The sequence below is a fragment of the Coregonus clupeaformis genome, chromosome 10, assembly GCF_020615455.1.
Source record: "Coregonus clupeaformis isolate EN_2021a chromosome 10, ASM2061545v1, whole genome shotgun sequence".
In the NCBI taxonomy this organism is placed as follows: Eukaryota; Metazoa; Chordata; class Actinopteri; order Salmoniformes; family Salmonidae; genus Coregonus; species Coregonus clupeaformis.
In genome coordinates, this window is record NC_059201.1 from 60136569 (window position 1) to 60156607 (window position 20039).

The following is a 20039-nucleotide window of genomic DNA, read 5'->3' on the forward strand; positions in this document are numbered from 1 at the left end:
GCTACTGTAGACCTTCATTGCAAAACAATGTGTTTTAATCAATTATTTGGTGACGTGAATATATTTAGTATAGTTTTATCAAAAAGGATACTTTAATGTTTCACTATTTTTATGAAATTCATTGAGGAGGATGGTCCTCCCCTTCCTCCTCTGAGGAGATTTCACTGATGCACTTTCATGCTAGGTTTAGAACCTCATATTGAAGCTTATAGAGACCCCAACTGATGTACAGTTGAAGTCAAAATTTTACATTCACTTAGGTTGGAGTCATTAAAACTCGTTTTCCAACCACTCCACAAATTTCTTTTTAACAAACTATAGTTTTGGCAAGTCGGTTAGGACATCTACTTTGGAAGCACAGAATCGTCTAAAATGTAATTGTATGCTTTGGCGTTACGATTTCCCTTCACTGGAACTAAGGGGCCTAGCCCAAACCATGAAAAACAGCCCCAGACCTCCGCCAAACTTTACAGTTGGCACTACGCAATCGGGCAGGTAGCGTTCTCCTGGTATCCACCACACCTAGATTTGGCGGATGTGAGCTTGTGTGGCCTACCACTTCGCGGCTGAGCCGTTGTTGCTTCTAGACGTTTCCACTTCAAAATAACAGCACTTACAGTTGACCAAGGCAGCTCTAGCAGGGCAGATATTTGACGAAAGGACTTGTTGGAAAGGTGGCATTCTATGACGGTGCCACGTTGAAAGTCACTGAGCTCTTCAGTAATGCCATTCTACTGCCAATATTTGTCTATGGAGATTGCATGGCTGTGTGCTCAATTTTATACACCTGTCAGCAACGGGTGTGGCTGAAATAGCCAAATCCACTAATTTGAAGGGGTGTCCACATACTTTTGTATATTGTGGCATACCAGGGGGTTTGATCAAGACGTTTACACAGATTAGACATGGAGACAAGTGTGATACTTCAGTTTCAAGGGTGTTTATTAACAACAATAAAGAAAAAGAAAAGAAACAGGTCTCCAGGAGACCTCTTCCCACTGGGCTATCCCGAACTGTCCCCTCAGGGGGCTCAGGGCATGTGTCTCGGAGGGTCCCTCGAAATCGAGGAGGGGGAGCATGGGCTCTTCCTCAGGTTGTTCACCAGGTGAGGTTGGTTCCGGCACCCCCTCGGACCCCGACTCCGGGTCCGTAGACACTGGGTTGACAACCGCTTGCTTCCGGGCCACGCAGGCGACGGTCTGTCCCCGCTCTCGTCGGTCGCCGGTTCGTACTCTTTTTCCCAGCTCGTACCTCCACAGTGCTGTGAACAGCGGATAATCTCGTGCCACGAGGAGGGGTATCGGCAACTCAGGTACAGCACACACCCTCATCTGGCAGCTCCCTTGTGGCGTCACGATGGTAGCCTGCCTGGTCGAATACCGCTTGGTGTCACCGTGGACACAGGAGACGGACATCCTCACCACGGTCAGTCAGATGGGCCAGCAAGCGCTCTTGTTACCACACTCCCGGAATCCAACAGAGCGTGGGTGTCGTAACCATCGACTTTCACCGGGACCATGGGTGCTGGTGGTTCGCTGTGGGCCCAACAGGATGTGACATAGTTTACTGCGTGGCCCGGCTCGTCTCCGGGGCCCGCTGATGTCATCGACTCCTCTCGACCGTGAGAGGTGTCCCCGGGCACCACACTCAAAACACGTCCTTTGTTCTTCATCCACCTGGGGGCGGCGGCGGTAGATCGACTCTCTCCCGGCTGTCTCTCCGTGGGTCTGCAGTCCTTTAACCCGACTGACTGTCGGATTGGGGAGTACGGTGGTGGGGTATCCTTCTGTCCCCTCCGACAGCTCCCGGACTCGGCCTGCGTCCCCTTCAGCAGGGCCTAGGTATTCTGGTGCGTCTCCACAGCTCCCAAGAGGTCCTCCAAGGTCTGGGGCACTCATAGGCTCACCGCCCTCTTCATGTTGTGTGGTAGCACCCGTAAGAAGTGATCCATGACCACTTTGTCGATAACGGGGAGAGTGGCTACGTCGGTTAGGAGCCATGCCCTGGTGATGCGCAGTAGGTCGCTCATCTGGTCTCGGGGGGAAGCGTTGGCCACGAACCTCTAGTCATGGACCAGTTGGGCCCAATGGCCCAGGCTGTACCCATAGCGGCTGAGTAGTTAGCCGCCTGTTCGGAGTTGAGGTCATAATACGCCTTTTGGGCGTCTCCAGACAGCAAAGGGGCCAGCAGACTCGCCCACTTCGCCTTGGGACATCCTTCCCAGAGTGCTGTCCATTCGAATGTGCAGTGGTAGGTCTCGATGTCGTCATCCTCCGTTAGCTTGATTAAAAACAGATTGGGATGCGATTCGGTCTGCGTTTCTCCTCGCAGCTTCCTGACTTCCTCCAGCAGGCGGACATTCTGTAGACGCTGTTCTTCCAGCGTTCGTTCCTGAATGTCCTGTTGCGCTTGTTGGGCCTGAACGAACGGAGCTATTAACTCATCCATGCTGATACTGCACAAACGTCAACCCTGGTCTGACCACGTTGTCAGACTTTCCCGCATTCTCCATCACTTGTGGAAGACCAGGGGGTTTGATCAAGACGGTTACATAGATCAGACACAGAGATAAGTGTGATACCTCAGTTTCAAGGGTGTTTATTTACAACAATAAAGAAAAAGAAAAGAAACAGGTCTCCTCCAGCAGACCTCTTCCGTGTTACCGCCTTCTGGGCTCCAGGGAATGCTGTCTCCTCTGGGGTAGAACACAGAGCCCCTCGGTTCTATCAGATCGTGAGGACGTCTGTCCGGTGGCAACCTCTCACTACCTCCAACCCTCCTGGCAGAAGATAGCCCTATTTGGTAAAATACCAAGTCCATATTATGGCAAGAACAGCTCAAATAAGCAAAGAGAAACAATAGTCTATCATTACTTTAAGACATGAAGGTCAGTCAATACGGAAAATGTAAAGAACTTTGAAAGTTTCTTCAAGTGCAGTCGCAAAAACCATCAAGCGCTATGATGAAACTGGCTCTCATGAGGACCGCCACAGGAATGGAAGACCCAGAGTTACTTCTGCTGCAGAGACTAAGTTCATTAGAGTTTCCAGCCTCAGAAATTGCAGCCCAAATAAATGCTTCACAGAGTTCACGTAACAGACACATCTCAACATCAACTGTTCAGAGGGGACTGTGTGAATCAGGCCTTCATGGTCGAATTGCTGCAAAGAAACCACTACTCAAGGACACCAATAAGAAGAAGAGACCTGCTTGGGCCAAGAAACACGAGCAAAGGACATTAAACCGGTGGAAATTTGTCCTTTGGTCTGGAGTCCAAATGTGAGATTTTTGGTTCCAACCACCGTGTCTTTGTGAGACGCGGTGTGGGTGAACGGAAGATCTCCGCTTGTGTATTTCCCACCGTAAAGCATTGAGGAGGAGGTGTTATGGTGTGGGGGTGCTTTGCTGGTGACACTGTCTGTGATGTATTTAGAATTTAAGGCACACTTAACTAGCATGGCTACCACAGCATTCTGCAGCGATACGCCATCCCATCTGGTTTGGGCTTAGTGGGACTATCATTTGTTTTTCAACAGGACAATGACCCAACACACCTCCAGGCTGTGTAAGGGCTATTTTACCAAGAAGGAGAGTGAAGGAGAGTGATGGAGTGCTGCATCAGATGACCTGGCCTCCACAATCCCTCGACCTCAACCCAATTGAGATGGTTTGGGATGAGTCGGACCGCAGAGTGAAGGAAAAGTAGCCAGCAAGTGCTCAGCATATGTGGGAACTCCTTCAAGACTGTTGGAAAAGCATTCCAGGTGAAGCTGGTTGAGAGAATGCCAAGAGTGTGCAAAGCTGTCATCAAGGCAAAGGGTGGCTATTTGAAGAATCTCAAATATAAAATATATTTTGATTTGTTTAACACTTTTCTGGTCACTACATGATTCTATATGTGTTATTTCATAGTTTTGATGTCTTTGCTATTATTCTACAATGTAGAAAATAGTAAAAATAAAGAAAATAGGTGTGTCCAAACTTTTGACTGCTACTGTATGTGTAACTGATAGATGCACACACACACACATACACACACACACACACACACACACACACACATACACACACACACTATATGTTAATGTTGTTAAATGTATGTAAATCGTTGTCTTCTGTCTGTAATGTCTTTTTCGTTATGTGTCGGACCCCAGTAAGACTAGCTGTCGCCATTGGCGTCGGCTAATGGGGATCCTAATAAATCAAATTAAGTAAATAAATCAAATATATCTTTAGGGGACTATCCAAATAAAGTGTAACCGAATATCATTTCATCATCAACATACAGTAAGGTGGTGGCTTGGATAAACCTGAATCGATAAGAATGGAACTCACACACTATAGAGGTTACTCCAAAAAAGTAATCTGTATAAGAGCCTATACAATCAAAACTGCTAACCAGGATTTCAGCTGAGATGGAAAAAAACTACAATACTGATGTAATAGTGTGAGTGTTTGTTCATGTTCAGCACCAGTCCTCATCTGAACCAGAATGTATTTTCTCAAGAGCAGCCAGGATGATAGTCTTGTTTGAATTGTATAATACACTAAGAAATTGCATCTCCATTTATTTTCCTACAAGCATGAACTTTCAGAGAGAAAACCAAATCAAGATAATAGCCCCTTCTTTCCCTTCTGGCGGCCTCAAGTCTTTTGACGGCTTGATTATGTAAAGATGTATTATTTGTTATGTATTCATGAGATTCATAAGATCCAATAAGATATGGTAAACCATCATCTGCACCAGAAGAGTAATCCCTGACTGTTCAATTCCCCATAATCCAGTTTCAATTAGGTTGATTTCCTTCCCTGATGCGGTTTCCCCTGTCGGAGTGGCCACAGATGTTACGTAAAACTACAGTGCAGAGGCCATCCTTGGTGCTTTGATGATGGCTCTCTTTGCAGAGTGCAGAGCTGGCACATTTCTAGCACTGCCTGATAGGCTGCTGTCAACAAGAGACACTTCCATAGAGGAAAGAAATAAAGTATTTTCCTCTTTCTTGTAATAAGATGAAAGCAAAAAAGTGCACCGATAATGAAGCTCTTTTTTCACTTCTTTGATGTAATGTGTGCAAGCATTGTTCTTTTTATAACACCATAGGACTAAAATGCTGTCACACCAGCTACCATCGGTGCTAGTCTGAGCCAGTGGTATATATCAAAAGCACACTGCACTTCCAAAAAGGTATCCCTTTTATCCTATGGCACATATCCATATTTATATTCCCTTTGTGATTATGGCACCGAAGAAGATGGCAGCCGTTTTACAGCCCTCTAACCAATTGTACTATTATGTGTGTTTTTTCGCGTTATTCGTAATTTATTCTGTACATAATGTTTCTGCCACTGTCTCTTATGACCGAAAAGAGCTTCTGGATATCAGGACAGCTGTGACGAGTACTGAGGATACGAAGAGGCAGGACGCAGACGCAGGAATCAACAATGTAAAGGTTTACTTAACACTGAGCAAGAGAACAACAAAGAGTGAGTACATGACAAGACACTAACAATCACACACTAACAACAGCCGGAGGGGAGCAACGGGAGGAGACGTGACAGTATCCCCCCCTCGGCGCGCGGCTCCCGCCGCAGGACGTCTATACCCAGAAAGACGACCCCGAGGACGAGGAGCGGGCCTGTCAGGGTGGCGACGGTGGAAGTCCCGAATTAGGTTGGGGTCCAGAACATCCCCCGCCGGAACCCAGATCCTCTCCTCAGGACCATACCCCTCCCAGTCCACCAGGTAACGGAGCCGTCCCCCACGGAACTTGGAGTCCAGCAGGTCCCTCAACACATACGCCGGACTCCCGTCAATTTCCAGGGGTGGAGGGGGCGTACCCCGGGGGACGGCATCCGCCAGAGGACCAGGAACCACCGGCCTGAGGAGAGACACATGAAAAGTGGGGGAGACATGGTAGTGAGGGGGAAGGAGCAGCCGGTACGATACCTCATTTGTCCGCCGGAGGACCTTAAACAGCCCCACAAACCGGGGCTCAGTTTCTTGCAAGGCAGGCGGAGAGGGAGGTTTTTTGTACACAGCCAGACACGATCACCAGGCTGGAATACGGGGGCCTCACTGCGGTGGTGGTTGGCATGGTCCTTCTGCCGACGAATGGCCCTCTGGAGTTGGACATGGGCGGCGTCCCAAACCTGTCCGGCCCTGTGGAACCACTCGTCAACAGTGGGCGCATCGTTCTGGCTGGGTGTCCAAGGGGCCAGGGCCGGCTGGTACCCCAGGACGCACTGGAAGGGAGTGTGCCCCATGGAGGAGTGAACGAGGGAGTTCTGGGCATATTCTGCCCAAAATAGAAACCTCGCCCACTCACCCTGCCGGTTCTGACAGTGGCAATGAAGAAACCTCCCCAGCTCCTGGTTCATGCGCTCCACCTGCCCATTCGACTGAGGCCTATAGCCGGAAGTGAGGCTGGCCTTGGCCCCGATCTTCTCCAGGAAGGCCTTCCACACTCGGGAGGTGAATTAGGGGCCACGGTCCGAGACGATGTCCTCCGGAAGTCCATAATGCCGGAAGACCTGTTGGAACAGGACCTCAGCGACCTGTAGAGCAGAAGGAAGACCAGTTAGTAGCAAAGAACGGCATGATTTGGAGAACCGATCTGCGACCACCAGGACTGTGGTGAAGCCGTCAGTACTTGGGAGGTCGGTGACAAAGTCTATGGACAGGTGTGACCAAGGTCACTGAGGCACTGGGAGAGGAACTAGTTTGCCTGCCGGGGCGTTCCGAGGTGTCTTTGTTTGGGCACATATGGAACAGGAGTTGATATAGTGGGAGACATCAGTAGCCAAGGTGGGCCACCAGTATTTTTGTGAGAGAGAATGTAGGGTGCGCGTCTTACCAGAGGGTGGTGTGCGCCCAGATCAGAAGGCGGTCACGGACCCTGGTGGGTACATACACGCGCCCCGGGGGGGCATTGGCAGGCGCTGGGTCCTTCTGAGCTGCCAGGCTGATGTCTTCATTCACATCCCAAATGACAGGTGCCACGATGAGAGACGGAGGCAGGATAGGACCCCCCAGATCCTTTCTCCGGTATGGTGCATCCTGGAGAGAGCGTCAGCTTTCACATTCTGGGATCCTGGGCGGTAGGACAGAGTAAACTGAAAGTGAGTAAGAAATTGGGCCCACTTGGCTTGACGAGAGGTCATCCGTTTCGCTGCCTGTATGTGCTCCAAATTCCGGTGGTCAGGTGAGAATCCGGAGTGGATTCCTCCAGAGCGAGGACCACTGCCAACAGCTCCCTGTCTCCAACTCCATAGTTCCACTCTGCGGGGGTAAGCTTTTTAGAGGAAAAGGCCCAGGGATACATTTTCTCTGGCTTACCTTGCCGCTGGGAGAGGACCCCACCCACGCCCTCCTCAGATGCGTCCACCTCCATGATGAAAGGACGAGCTGGATCTGGGTGTTTTAGGAGGGGCGTTGTGGTGAACCTCTCCTTCAGCCTCTTGAAGGCATCGTCAGCCTCAGGGTTCCAGGCCAGCTTCTGAGGCATCCTCTCAAGGAGAGAGGTGAGCGGGGCGGCTATGGAGCTGAAGGACCTGATGAAACGGCGGTAGAAATGTGCGAAGCCCAGGAAGCTCTGTAGGCCCTTGATGGTGGTGGAGACTGGCCATGACCTGACGGCATCCGTCTTCGCTCTTTCAATGAACACCCCGTGAGGACTGATCCTGTATCCCAGGAAGGAGATGGCCTGTTGGTGGAATTCGCATTTCTCCCCCTTCACCAACAGGCTGTGTTCCCAGAGGCAGAGTAGGACCGCTCTGACGTCCCTGACGTACTCCTCGAACGTCGCCGAGTAGATCAGGATATCGTCGATGTACACCACCACCTCTCTATTCGGCATGTCTCAGAACACGTCATTGACGAAGGACTGGAAAACAGAAGTTGTGTTGGCGAGGCTGTAGGTAGTATTCATAGTGGTCTGAGGTAGTGCTGAATGCCGTCTTCCACTCGTCTCCTTCCCAGATTCGAATCAGGTTGTAGGCACTCCTCAGGTCCAACTTGGTAAAGCTGCTCGATGGCCGACGGAACAAGAGGGCGGGGGTACCGGTACTTGGTGGTGACTGAGTTCAGCCCCCGGTAGTCAATGCACGGTCTCAGTCCGTCTTTTATGGCCACAAAGAAGAAGCTGGCGGAGGCAGGAGAGGTAGAGCGTCTGATGAACCCCTGTTTCAGGGTCTCCACAACATACTTCTCCATGGCCTCAGTCTCCGCTATGGAGAGGGAGTAAATGCGACTCTTCGCGGGGTGTTGCCCCTCCAGCAGGTCAATGGTGCAGTCCCAGGGCCTGTGAGGAGGGAGACACTTAGCCTTGGAGGCAGAGAAGACATCGGAGAGATCTGTGTACTCACGTGGAATGTTGGGCTGGAGGGCGGACTCCGGACTCTCCATTGACGTGGAACAACAAACCACCGGCAGGCAGGTCCTCCAGCATGAGGGGGACCAGGCTGTGATCCTCTTGGTGATCCAATTGATGGTGGGGTTGTGTAGTCTGAGTCAGGGCAATCCCAAGACGATCCGGTGAAGGGGTGACGTGACGATGTGGAAGGACAGCTCCTCGTGGTGCTCCGGTAGTGTGGGAACGGTGATGGTGATGGGGAGAGTGACGTGCGTAATGGTGCCTGATCCAAGTGGTTTATTGTCCAGCGATGTGACGTGTAGCGGAGAAAGCAGTGGCACGGTGGGCAACCCCCATTCAGAGAATAGCAGCTCCCTATCTATAAGGTTCCCCGCTGATCCGGAATCTATCATTGCCGTGGAATGAAGGAAGGAAGGAAGAACCATTCACCATTAGGGGAACTAAAAACAATGGTTTGGTGACAGGTGATGACGGAACACTCGACGGGAGTCATACCGCCTAGACCACGGACGAGGAGATCTGTGGTCCGTGGTGGTGTAGGGGGTGCTGCATTGTTGGTTAAGGGCTTGTAAGTAAGCATTTCACTGTAATGTCTACACCTGTTGTATTCGGCGCATGTGGCAAATACGATTTGATTTGATTTGCTTTTGAAAAAGAACAGCAACATTGGGCACACAAAAGCTTAGCAGAGGCAGTTTGCATTCTGAATCTGGATCAGTGAAATAGGAAATACTGGCAATCATATTATGCCAATTTTAGCCTCAAAAGAAGCACGTTGTCCAGGGACATGCCACTGTCCACTGTATTCCGCTGTGTTTTGCATTTTTGTTTATACTACCCATTTTTTGTGTTTTCGGAATGTTTATAACCCGAGCAATTTGAATGACTACATTACCCATTACTTTAGCCTTTACATTTTTTTTTATGGTTGCCATGACGCCAGTAAAAGCATCATAGGTTGAGAGCTCCTGTAAGTATTGTACATATTCCCCCTCGGCCGACTGAAGCACCATAAATGACTGATCCACCATTAACGGGTGGTCTTCCTCGGTTGCCACCTCAGGGGGCTCGACTTTGGTGAGCGAGTCGGTGTCTTTGCCGGTGTCTTTGGTGTCACTGATGGAGATGCTCTCCTCCGGCTCAGGTGTCAAAAAGTCATTGCCAATAAATTGACGTCACTGATCGTCTGAACCAGCTCCCAGCTTAACATTACTATTTAGAAATCTAGCAATTTCTTTCTCACGGGAATCCATTGATAAAAAAAGTATCTAGCTAGCTAGCTAAGCTGTAGGCAAGTAGTAGGGTGTCCACCCACTCTGCCCAGAATGGGTGAAAAAGCGCTTTGGTGATGAAATTTCACTTCCTTATGTTATAAAATACATTACAAGACAAATAGGATTCAGTGGGGTCTTTCTCGAACATATGATTAACATTACAGAGGAATCACTTCTTGATGCAATTCAAGCCTTTAAGTCCGAGACAACTCCAGGGCTGGATGGCATACCAGTGGAGGTATACCAAACCTTTTTTTATATACTCAGAGGACCATTTGTAGCATGTTTTAACCACTCCTATATAAATGGTAGATTATCAGACACTCAACAAGGTCTGATTTCATTATTACTGAAAAAGGATCCAAGTGGTAAATATAAAGATCCAGTCCATTTAAAACACTTCTGTGTTGTGATGCTAAAATTCTAGCAAAATGAATAGCACATAGAATTAAAAAGGGATTGTTGGATATTATTAATGTCACGTTTTCGGCCGAGGCTGCTCCTCCTCCTTGTTCGGGCAGGCTTCGGCGGTCGTCGTCCCCGGAGTACTAGCTGCCACCGTTGTATGTTTCGATGTTTGTTTGGTTTTGTCTTATTGGTACACCTGTTTCTGTTTTGTGCTTATTATGTGTCCTATAAGTTCTCGTTGTTTGAGTCTTGTGTTGTGTGTAATTGTTTCACCGGTCAGCAGGAGCTGTGAGTTATTCTCTCCATTTGTTTATTTTGAGAGAGTGTCCGCACTGTTGTGCGCATTTGTTTGTATTTTGTGGTTTACGCAGTGTGCGTAAAGTTCACTTGCCTCCGGCTCGTTTGTAGCCGTTTGTTTGTTTTTCGTGTCTTTACTAAAGACTTTTGGACGAAGCCTCTGTTGTCCTGCGCTTGATTCCCACACCACATCCACGCTCGCACCTGACAATTAATCCTAATCAGACAGGTTTTTTTTTACATGGACAATACATTGGAGATAATGTAAGACAAGTACTAGAAACAATAGAACACTATGAAAAATCTGGGAAACCAGGCCTGCTATTCATAGCTGACTTTGAAAAGGCTTTTGATAAAGCACGACTGGAGTTTATATATAAATGCCTGGAATATTTCAAATTTTGGAGAATCTCTTATAAAATGGGTTAAAGTTATGTATAGAAACCCTAGGTGTAAAATAGTAAATAATCGCTACTTCTCAGAAAGTTTTAAACTGTCAAGAGAAGTAAAACAAGGTTGACAACTATCGGCATATCTATTTATTATTACCATCAAAATGTTATCTGTTAAAATCAAATCCAACAGTAATATCAAGGGGTTAGAAATCCAGGGCTTAAAAACAAAGGTGTCATTGTACGCTGATGATTCATGTTTTCTTTTAAATCCACAATTTGGATCCCTCTACAGCCTCATAGAGGATGTAGATACTTTTTCTAAAGAAATTATCTCACTCCCAAAAAATGTAATAGAAAGTTAGCAAAAATAGATATGATCTTGCTACCATGGAAAGGAAAATGATGTCATGGCTTTAGAAGCTTCTGATAGGCTAATTGACATAATTTGAGTAAATTGGAGGTGTACCTGTGGATGTTTTCAAGGCCTACCTTCAAACTCAGTGCCTCTTTGCTAGACATCATGGGAAAATTCGAAAGAAATCAGCCAAGACCTCAGAAAACAAATTGTAGACCTCCACAAGTCTGGTTCATCCTTGGGAGCAATTTCCAAACGCCTGAAGGTACCACGTTCATCTGTACAAACAAAAGTACGCAAGTATAAACACCATGGGACCACGCAGCCGTCATACCGCTCAGGAAGGAGACACGTTCTGTCTCCTAGAGATTAACGTACTTTGGTGCAAAAAGTGCAAATCAATCCCAGAAGAACAGCAAAGGACCTTGTGAAGTATCTATATCCACAGTAAAAGGAGTCCTATATCGACATAACCTGAAAGGCCGCTCAGCAAGGAAGAAGCCACTGCTCCAAAACCGCCATAAAAAAGCCAGACTACGGTTTGCAACTGCACATGGGGACAAAGCTCTTACTCTTTTGAGAAATGTCCTCTGGTCTGATGAAACAAAAATATAACTGTTTGGCCATAATGACCATCGTTATGTTTGGAGGAAAAAGGGGGTCGCTTGCAAGCCGAAGAACACCATCCCAACCATGAAGCACGGGGGTGGCAGCACCATGCTGTGGGGGTGCTTTGCTGCAGGAGGGACCTGTGCACTTCACAAAATAGATGGCATCATGGGGAAGGAAAATTATGTGGATATACTGAAGCAAAGTTGTAGCAAAATGGTTTAAGGACAACAAAGTTAAGGTATTGGAGTGGCCATCACAAAGCCCTGACCTCAATCCTATAGATAATGTGTGGGCAGAACTGAAAAAGCGTGTGCGAGCAAGGAGGCCTACAAACCTGACTCAGTTACACCAGCTCTGTCAGGAGGAATGGGCCAAAATTCACCCAACTTATTGTGGGAAGTTTGTGGAAAGCTACCCGAAACGTTTGACCCAAGTTAAACAATTTAAAGGCAATATTACCAAATACTAATTGAGTGTATGTAAACGTCTGACCCACTGGGAATGTGATGAAAGAAATAAAAGCTGAAATAAATCATTCTCTTACTATTCTGACATTTCACATTCTTAAAATAAAGTGGTGATCCTAACTGACATCAGGCAGATAATTTTTACTAGGATTAAATGTCAGGAATTGTGAAAAACTGAGTTTAAATGTAGTTGGCTAAGGTGTATGTAAACTTCCGACTTCAACTGTATTTGCTTATGGTCTTGCCTACACCTAGCGACCTGTTTTATAAATTATATGAGCAAAAAATATTCCATTTTATTTGGAATGGCAAGCCATACAAAATTAAAAGGGCCTATTTATATAATGAATATGAATTCGGAGGGCAGAAATGATTCAATATGAAAGCATTAGACCTCTCACTAAAGGCGTCAGTCATACAAAAGTTATACTTAAATCCGAACTGGTTCTCTAGCAAATGAGTAAGAATGTCTCACCCCATGTTCAAGAATGGCTTTTTTTCCCCTTTATTCAGATTACAACCTCTCACTTTCGGTTATTTGAAAATGAAATCATCTCCAAAATATCACTATTTTTAAAACAAGTGTCACGGTCGTCTATGTCGTCCAAGTATGACCAAGGCGCAGCGTGTCCAAGAAACATGACTTTATTAAATAAACGTTATCGAACTACAAACAAAAGACGACTCAATGAAGTCCACGGTACACTGACCAAAAGGAACAAAAACCCACAATTCCCACAGGAAAACAATCAGAATAAATATGGCTCCCAATCAGAGATAACGAGCCGACAGCTGACACTCGTTACCTCCGATTGGGAGTCATTGACCAAACCTAGAAAAGAACCCCACAGAACTGCAAACAAGAAATACACCCAAAACCAACATAACCAAACCAAACCCCAACAAAACAAATACACCCTGGCTCAAATATAAAAGTCCCGGAGCCAGAGTGTCACAGTACCCCCTAAAGGTGCGAACTCCGGGCGCACCAGCATACACTCTATGGGAGGGTCTGGGTGGGCGTCTGTCCACGGTGGCGGCTCTGGCCCTGGTCGTGGTCCCCACCCCACCTTAGTCACTATCCGCTTCCGTAGCCTCCTCCATATGACCACCCCCAACTAAACCCCCACTGGATTAAGGGGCGGCACCGGATTAACGGGCAGCACCGGACTAAGGGGCAGCACCGGACTAAGGGGCAGTACCGGACTAAGGGGCAGCACCAGGATAAGGGGCAGCACCGGGCTAAGGGACAGCACCGGACTCAATGGCGGATCCTGGCTGGCTGGCTCTGGCGGATCCTGGCTGGACGGCTCTGGCGGATCCTGGCTGGACGGCTCATGGCAGGCTGAAGGATCTGGCTGCTCGTGGCTGGCTGACGGATCTGGCTGCTCATGGCTGGCTGACGGATCTGGCTGCTCATGGCTGGCCGACGGATCTGGCTGCTCATGGCTGGCCGACGGATCTGGCTGCTCATGGCTGGCCGACGGATCTGGCTGCTCATGGCTGGCTGACGGATCTGGCTGCTCATGGCTGGCTGACGGATCTGGCTGCTCATGGCTGGCCGACGGATCTGGCTGCTCATGGCTGGCCGACGGATCTGGCTGCTCATGGCTGGCCGACGGATCTGGCTGCTCATGGCTGGCTGAAGGATCTGGCTGCTCATGGCTGGCTGAAGGCTCTGGCTGATCCTGTCTGGCAGAAGGCTCTGGCTGATCCTGTCTGGCGGAAGGCTCTGGCTGATCCTGTCTGGCGAAAGGCTCTGGCTGATCCTGTCTGGCGGAAGGCTCTGGCTGATCCTGTCTGGCGGAAGGCTCTGGCTGATCCTGTCTGGCGGAAGGCTCTAGCGGCTCTTGTCTGGCGGAAGGCTCTGGCTGATCCTGTCTGGCGGAAGGCTCTGGCTGATCCTGTCTGGCGGAAGGCTCTAGCGGCTCCGGTCTGGCGGACGGCTCTGAAGGCTCATGGCAGACGGGCGGCTTATGCAGCGCTTGGCAGACGGACAGTTCAGACGGCGTTGGGCAGACAGGCAGTTCAGGCGCCGTTGGGCAGACGGGCAGTTCAGGCGCCGTTGGGCAGACGGGCAGTTCAGGCGCCGTTGGGCAGACGGGCAGTTCAGGCGCCGTTGGGCAGACGGGCAGTTCAGGCGCCGTTGGGCAGACGGCAGACTCTGGCCGTCGGAGGCGCACCGTAGGCCTGGTGCGTGGTGCCGGAACTGGAGGTACCGGGCTGAGAACACGCATCTCAGGGCTAGTGCGGGGAGAAGCAACAGGGCATGCTGGACCCTGGGAACGCACATAAGGCCTAGTGCGTGGTGCCGGAACTGGAGGTACCGGGCTGAGGACACGCATCTCAGGGCTAGTGCGGGGAGAAGCAACAGGGCATGCTGGACCCTGGGAACGCACATAAGGCCTAGTGCGTGGTGCCGGAACTGGTGGTCCCGGGCTGAGGACACGCATCTCAGGGCTAGTGCGGGGAGCAGCAACAGGACGCACAGGACTCTGGGGACACACAGGAGGCTTGGTGCGTGGTGTAGGCACTGGTGGTACTGGACTGGAGCGGGAGGTGGCGCCGGAAATACCGGACCGTGCAGGCGTACTGGCTCCCTTGAGCACTGAGCCTGCCCAACCTTACCTGGTTGTATACTCCCGTCGCCCGACCAGTACGGGAAGGAGGAATAACCCGCACCGGGCTATGTAGGCGAACCGGGGACACCATGCGTAAGGCTGGTGCCATGTAAGCCGGCCCGAGGAGACGCACTGGTGGCCTGATGCGTTGGACCGGCTTCATGACATCCGGCTCAATGCTCAATCTAGCCCAGCCGATACGTGGAGCTGGAATGTACCGAACCGGGCTATGCCTGCGTACAGGAGACACCATGCGCTCTACTGCGTAACACGGTGTCTGCCCGTACTCTCGCTCTCCACGGTCAGTCCAGGGAGTAGGCGCAGGTCTCCTACCTGACTTCGCCACACTCCCTTTTAGCCCCCCCCCAAGAAATTTTTGGGTAGTACCCACGGGCTTCCAGCCTCGACTCCGTGCTGCCTCCTCATACCACCTCCTCTCGGCTTTAGCTGCCTCCAGCTCTTCACGAGGGCGGCGATATTCTCCCGGTTGTGCCCAAGGACCCTTTCCATCCAGTATCTCCTCCCATGTCCATGAATCCTTGATAGGCGTCCATAAATCCTGTTGCCGCTTGACACGCTGCTTGGTCCTTTTATGGTGGGTTTTTCTGTCACGGTCGTCTATGTCGTCCAAGTATGACCAAGGCGCAGCGTGTCCAAGAAACATGACTTTATTAAATAAACGTTATCGAACTACAAACAAAAGACGACTCAATGAAGTCCACGGTACACTGACCAAAAGGAACAAAAACCCACAATTCCCACAGGAAAACAATCAGAATAAATATGGCTCCAATCAGAGATAACGAGCCGACAGCTGACACTCGTTACCTCCGATTGGGAGTCATTGACCAAACCTAGAAAAGAACCCCACAGAACTGCAAACAAGAAATACACCCAAAACCAACATAACCAAACCAAACCCCAACAAAACAAATACACCCTGGCTCAAATATAAAAGTCCCGGAGCCAGAGTGTCACAACAAGCCATAGAAAGTTTGTTGCAATTTCAGTTTAATCCACCAGAAAAGACAGAACAAATAATACAACAAATATTGTGGTTAAACTCAAATATACTAACTGATAAAAAAACATTTTCCACTAACATTTAAAAAATATATATAATCTTTGTAAATTATATCATAAAAGGACTGGTGGAGTTGTGTCACATATGCAGCTAACAAAAATGGAAATGTCTGCTCTACCCAAAATTACAACCAACTAATTGCAGCATTACCGCAAAAAATGGAAGAGGCAAGTGGAAGGGGTAAAAAGTAAGGAACTTGTCTGTCGGCCCTGCATTAAAGACCAAAATTGTAAACGACCGGCTCGATTCGGTCTTATATAGCAACATTTGAAATTGTGTTTTTTTACATTGGATAAAAGTAGAGACTCAGAGCTAGAAAATTGTATATCATACACTACAGTTGAGGAACAATGGGAAAGTAATTCTGCTTTGAAAGTTGATAAACTTGTAACCTAACTTTTGAGAAAATGGCCCTCTAATGTTTTGGTAAACCTACTGGAGAGCTCTTCGTTATCTACACCCATTCAGCATCGTTCACACCCTCTTAAACATTAGCCCCACCCATCTCTTTAAGGATTCACGTGAGGCTATGTACTAAACAACGAAAGATTTCAAGACTAAAGGCTGGCTTATACTACCGGTGTGTTCGTGAATTTAATCTGGGTGCCAAAGTGTGCTCTGGGCGTTCGTAAACTCAGAGCGTTGTCAGATTGGCCATTCAGAGTGTTTCGCTCTCGGAGCGTTCAGAGCGCACACTGGACGCTCTGGCCGAAAAGTAGGGTTGATCCGAGCATTCTGACCTAACAACACCAGGCAAGCACCCAAACTAACTGGCTAGCGTTGGCTAGCTTGCTAACTACTTCCAGACACAAATGAGAGAACAGTTCACTCTGACCATTTTACTTGCCCTAGCAGAGCTGGTTAGGCTGTTTCTATGTTATCCAGAGCATTGGTGACGGCAACTGTGCTGCAGGCAACAAATTAATTACGCTTACTGATACCGGACATACTCAACTGGTGTTGAGCATTCGTAAATTTGTCAGTTATTCTTCGCTCTGGCACACTTTCAATTGGTTAAAGAAAATTGTGATTAATAAAAAAGTATACCAGTTTAATTTAAGGACCAAAAAATTGACAGCTGTGCCATATAGATTGCAAAATAGTTGAGATTTGATGTACCGATTCCATGGCACATGGTTTATGAACTGATACGCAAAATGACATCGGATTCAAAACTTAGATGTCTTCTATTTAAATTATTATACAAAATTCTTGCTACCAATATATATGGGGGATACAACCTTCCCAGCTTTGCAGATTTTGCTTCTAAGAGACAGAGTCATTCGATCATTTATTTTGGTACTGTCCATATGTAGCTTGTTTTAGTCACAGGTCCAGGAATGGCTGAAGAATTGCAACATTTACCTGGAGCTAACTCTGCAGATAGCACCCCTGGGTGATTTGAAAAGTCATAGTCAATCTATCAATAATATAATAATACTTTTAGCAAAAACATTTATCTTTAATTTACAATCTGTAGAAACTATGGGAATAGAAAGGTTCAGAACTTTTGTGAAACATCACAGCACAGTTGAAAAATATATACGGCAAATCCAATATGGATGGGGTTAAGAGATACAGTGCATTCGGAAAGTATTCAGACCCCTTGACTTTTTTCACATTTTGTTACTTAATCTACAAACAATACCCCATAATGACTAAGCGAAAACAGGTTTAGACATTTTAGCAAATGTATTTAAAATTAAAAACAGATATACCTTATTCACATAAATATTCAGACCCTTTGCTAGGAGACTCGAAATTGACCTCAAGGATGATCCTGTTTCCATTGATCATCCTTGAGATGTTTCTACAACTTGATTGGAGTCCACCTGTGGTAAATTAAATTGATTGGACATGATTTGGAAAGGTACACACCTGTCTATATAAGGTCCCACAGTTGACAGTGCATGTCATAACAAAAACCAAGCCATGAGGTCGAAGGAATTGTGCGTAGAGCTCCGAGACAGGATTGTGTCAAGGCACAGATCTGGGGAAGGGTACCAAAACATTTCTGCAGCATTTAAGATCCACAAGAACACAGTGGCCTCCATCATTCTTAAATGGAAGAAGTTTGGAACAGCCAAGACTCTCTAGAGCTGGCTACATGGCTAAACTACGCAATCGGGGGAGAAGGGCCTTGGTCAGGGAGGTGACCAAGAACCCGATGGTTACTCTGACAGAGCTCTAGAGTTCCTCTGTGGAGATGGGAAACCTTCCAGAAGGACAACCATCTGTGCAATACTCTACCAATCAGGCCTTTATGGTAGAGTGGCCAGACGGAAGCCACTCCTCAGTATATGGCACATGACAGCCTTGGAGTTGCCAAAAGGCACCTAAAGGACTCAGACCATGAGAAACAAGATTCTCTGGTCTGATGAAACCAAGATTGAACTTTTTGGCCTGAATGCCAAGTGTCACGTCTGGAAGAAACCTGGCACCATCCCTATGTTGAAGCATGGCGGTGGCAGCATCATGGGGTTGTTTTTCAGCGGCAGGGACTGGGAGACTAGTCAGGATCGAGGGAAAGATGAACGGAGCAAAGTACAGAGACATCGTTGATGAAAACCTGCTTGTCACGGTTTCGGCAGAGGCTGCCTCTCTTCCTTGCTCGGGCAGGCTTCGGCGTTCGTCGTCTCCGGAATACTAGCTGCCACCGTTGCATGTTTCTATGTTCGTTTGCTTTTGTCTGTTTGTTGTGACACCTGTTATCGTTTAGTGTAATTAGTGTCCTATAAGTTCTCGTTGTGTTTGTCTAGTGTTGTGTGTGATTGCTTTATTTCTGTCGTGCGTTGCTGGACGTGTATACTATATCGCTCGGTTGAGCTATTCTCCACTGTGTTGGATCGTTTGACGCACCTGTGTAGTGCGCCCGTTTTGTTTTGTCGCCTACGTGCGGAGTTTCGCCTTCGGGCAAGTTTGTTCATTTTCCCTTGTGGATTTTCACTAAAGTCTTTTGGACTGTACTTCGGTGTCCTGCGCTTGATTCCACCACTACACCCACCTACAGCATCAGTGACAAAATCACACACCTTCAAGAATGGAATCAGCAGGAGCCGCAGCAGCACAGGCGACGCTGGAGGACAGGGTCCGCAAACAGAGTGACCAGATCCTGCGGATGGGGTCCGCACTGCAGGAGGTGATCACCACCATCCGAGGCTGGGAGACCCGAGGGACTTCTCCACCGCCATCCTCCCTCCAGCACCATCGGCAAGTCAGCCCATTCCCGCTCCGGAACCCAGAGGAGTTCGACTCTCGCTCCCGAGGGCCTACGATGGGACCGCGGCCGGGTGTCAGGGATTCCTTCTCCAGGTGGAGCTTTACCTGGCCACCGTGCACCCGGCGCCCTCGGGACACGAGGCGTGTCCGCCCTGATCTCCTGCCTTTCCGGGAAGGCGTTGGAATGGGCCAACGCAGAGTGGAGGAGAATCGACGCGAACACCATCACCTACGACGAGTTCTCCCGCCGCTTCAGGGCGGTGTTTGACCATCCCCGGAGGGGAGCGGCGGGGGAGCGTCTGGTCTGCCTCCGGCAGGGGAAGAGGAGTGCCCAGGAGTTCGCCTTGGAATTCCGTACTCTAGCGGCGGATGCAGGGTGGAATGAGCGGGCTCTCATCGATCACTACCGATGTAGTCTACGCGAGGACGTCCGTAGGGAGCTGGCCTGTAGGGACACCAGCCTCTCGTTCGACCAGTTGGTCGACATGTCCATCAGGCTGGATAACCTGCTAGCTACCCGCGGACGTCCCGAGGGGGGTCCGTCCATTTCACCCTCCAGCGCCTCCGAGCCGTGCCCCATGGAGCCCGGGGGCGCTGGCGCTAGAGAGAGGAGGGGTCGGCTTACGAGGGGGTCCATCTCATTTTTACATTTACATTTTAGTCATTTAGCAGACGCTCTTATCCAGAGCGACTTACAGTTAGTGAATACATATATTATTTTTTATACTGGCCCCCCGTGGGAATCGAACCCACAACCCTGGTGCTGCAAACGCCATGCTCTATCAGCTTTACATCCCTGCCGGCCATTCCCTCCCCTACCCTGGACGACGCTGGGCCAATTGTGCGCCGCCCATCAGTCTCCCGGTCGCGGCCGGCTGCGACAGAGCCTGGATTCGAACCAGGATCTCTAGTGGCACAGTTAGCGCTGCAAAGCA

The 20039-nt window shown here is 48.8% G+C and overlaps 1 protein-coding gene across 1 annotated transcript in view; it reads right to left on the bottom strand.

The window, feature by feature from the left end:
• The window catches only part of rims4 (regulating synaptic membrane exocytosis 4), a 97460-nt gene that overhangs the window by 56485 nt on the left and 20936 nt on the right, over positions 1–20039 (bottom strand). The gene's annotated exons all lie outside the window — the stretch shown is intronic.